This window comes from Gobio gobio (genome assembly GCF_949357685.1).
Source record: "Gobio gobio genome assembly, chromosome: 6".
Taxonomy (NCBI): Eukaryota; Metazoa; Chordata; class Actinopteri; order Cypriniformes; family Gobionidae; genus Gobio; species Gobio gobio.
The window spans coordinates 61,877,074-61,880,286 of NC_137102.1; the positions used below are offsets into that span (position 1 = coordinate 61,877,074).

Consider the following 3,213-nt stretch of genomic DNA (forward strand, 5'->3'; position numbering starts at 1 on the left):
TTTAATAAATGGTTCAATTTAAATAAATAAATAAAAAGCCATTTAATGTTATCCACCTCGTTTTGTGGCCATTTAAAAAAAAAAAAAAGTATCGGTTCAGGCACCGTTTAGGCACCGGAACCGTTTTAAAAGTATCGGTTTGGCACCGGAATCGAAAAAAACCCAAACGATACCCAACCCTACCCGTGAGTAACCCCTGGTTAACCCGTGAGTAGCCCGTGAGTTACCCGTGAGTAATCCCTGGTTAACCCGTGAGTAACCCGTGAGTAACCCGTGAGTAACCCCTGGTTAACCCGTGAGTAACCGGTGAGTAACCCCTGGTTAACCCGTGAGTAACCCGTGAGTAACCGGTGAGTAACCCCTGGTTAACCCGTGAGTAACCGGTGAGTAACCCCTGGTTAACCCGTGAGTAACCCGTGAGTAATCCCTGGTTAACCCGTGAGTAACCCGTGAGTAACCCGTGAGTAACCCGTGAGTAACCCCTGGTTAACCTGTGAGTAACCCCTGAGTAACCCCTGGTTAACCCGTGAGTAACCCCTGAGTAACCCCAGAGTAACCCCAGTGTAACCCCTGAATAACCCGTGAGTAACACATGAGTAATCTGTGAGTAACCCCAGAGTAACCCCAGAGTAACCCCAGAGTAACCCCAGAGTAACCCCAGAGTAACCCCAGAGTAACCCCTGAGTAACCCCTGAGTAACCCGTGAGTAACCCGTGAGTAACCCGTGAGTAACCCGTGAGTAACCCGTGAGTAACCCCTGAGTAACCCCTGGTTAACCCCTGAGTCTTCATACACTCCGGCATGGACTGTAAAGAAATCATAAAGCATCACATCATGCCATTGGAATGCTCTGTTTCAGGAACAGGGCTGGGAATTCCACTCGCACAAATGTTCTGCATTCCTCCAGAGCCGCTTTGGCACGGAGCGCAAACTCCTCCCGTAACACTGAACACACACACACACACACACACACCACAGATGAGAGCGATGTGGTGAAGAACTAAAGGAGGATGTGATCTTGAGTCACACCTGACACAGCAGACGAGAGACTCTTGCTGGGCAAACAGGGCATCATGGGAAGAGATGATTCATCGTGTTCTTCATATCACATACACACAGGCTTTACTGCTGATAAAGAGTTCACACACTTCATAACTCATCAGACCACAGTATCTGCAGATCAGAGATGATTCATGTGTTCATACGTCACAGAACAACTCCATACAGTTCAGATGCAGTGTAAACATCAGGACTGGCCTGGACACGCGTTTCCCCGTTCAACAGATTTACAAGCTTACGATTCGACTCAGATACAATTTATTATTGATATTGTCTCATCAAACCGATATATTATTGATATTGTCTCATCAAACCGATTTATTATTGATATTGTCTCATCAAACCGATATATTATTGATATTGTCTCATCAAACCGATATATTATTGATATTGTCTCATCAAACCGATATATTATTGATATTGTCTCATCAAACTGATCTATTATTGATATTGTCTCATCAAACTGATTTATTATTGATATTGTCTCATCAAACCGATCTATTATTGATATTGTCTCATCAAACCGATATATTATTGATATTGTCTCATCAAACTGATCTATTATTGATATTGGTTCATCAAACTGATATATTATTGATATTGGTTCATCAAACTGATCTATTATTGATATTGTCTCATCAAACCGATATATTATTGATATTGTCTCATCAAACCGATATATTATTGATATTGTCTCATCAAACCGATATATTATTGATATTGTCTCATCAAACCGATATATTATTGATATTGGTTCATCAAAACGATATATTATTGATATTGTCTCATCAAACCGATATATTATTGATATTGGTTCATCAAACCGATATATTATTGATATTGTCTCATCAAACTGATTTATTATTGATATTGTCTCATCAAACTGATTTATTATTGATATTGTCTCATCAAACCGATATATTATTGATATTGGTTCATCAAAACGATATATTATTGATATTGTCTCATCAAACCGATATATTATTGATATTGGTTCATCAAACCGATATATTATTGATATTGTCTCATCAAACTGATTTATTATTGATATTGTCTCATCAAACTGATTTATTATTGATATTGTCTCATCAAACCGATATATTATTGATATTGGTTCATCAAAACGATATATTATTGATATTGGTTCATCAAACCGATATATTATTGATATTGGTTCATCAAACCGATATATTATTGATATTGGTTCATCAAAATGAGAATAGATTCTGATTGAGAAATCAATATTCTCAACCGATAAAATAACAAATTATGTTGACATTAGTGGACTTGCATTGTCATGGTTTAAGAGAGCTTTGCTATTATTTATGTTTAGTAGGTTGAGAATATTAATTTTGATAAAGCAATCTCTCTCTCTCTCTCTCTCTCTCTCTTTGTATATATATATATATACTCTACCTGTTAAATAACAAATATAATCGATGTAGCATGTACAGGGTGAAGAGCAACGGTCCTAATACTGAGCCTTGAGGTACTCTATACTTAACTTGTGATCAGATAAGTATGTTTTAAGCAAAAAAGACACACAAAAAAACTAATTATTTTCCTCATTTATAAACATTAATTTAAATCATTGTAAGAAAGAAAGAAAGAAAGAAAGAAAGAAAGAAAGAAAGAAAGAAAGAAAGAAAGAAAGAAAGAAAGAAAGAAAGAAAGAAAGAAAGAAAGAAAGAAAGAAAGAAAGAAAGAAAGAAAGAAAGAAAGAAAGAAAGAAAGAAAGAAAGAAAAATTCACAAACTCTTGGCTTTTGTGCAAGTGAAATTTCCCCAAAAGAAGGAAATAATGTGATCATGTTATCAATTACCAGAATAAGATCCGAGTGTTTGAATTATTTAATGAAATGCTTTAACTGTTATGAATGATCATCATCGCATTGGAGGGGCGGGTGGGCGGAGCGCTGCGTGCGTGTGGGTGTTACGAGCGGGCAGCTGATTGGCTGGCACAAAGAAGGGAAGCGTGAGCGCTAACGCCATTGGCTGTTTCTGGTAGTGGGCGGGATCTGTCAGCTGCGGAGTCGCAACAAATGTAGCAGGAGCAGCAGAAACGCTACAAACACACACACACAAACACACAGAAGACCATGCAATCGGTTTAGATTTACAGAATAAAGAGGTGCGTTACGAGCGGGAAATCAGG

The 3,213-nt window shown here is 37.9% G+C and overlaps 1 protein-coding gene across 1 annotated transcript in view; it reads left to right on the top strand.

The window, feature by feature from the left end:
- The first annotated feature begins 3,135 nt into the window (after positions 1 to 3,135).
- Positions 3,136 to 3,213, top strand: part of LOC307128123 (midnolin) — a 24,004-nt gene continuing 23,926 nt past the window's right edge. The window contains exon 1 of the mRNA XM_079819728.1: positions 3,136 to 3,213. This exon is cut by the window's right edge and continues 359 nt beyond it. The gene's annotated coding sequence lies outside the window, so the exon portion shown is untranslated.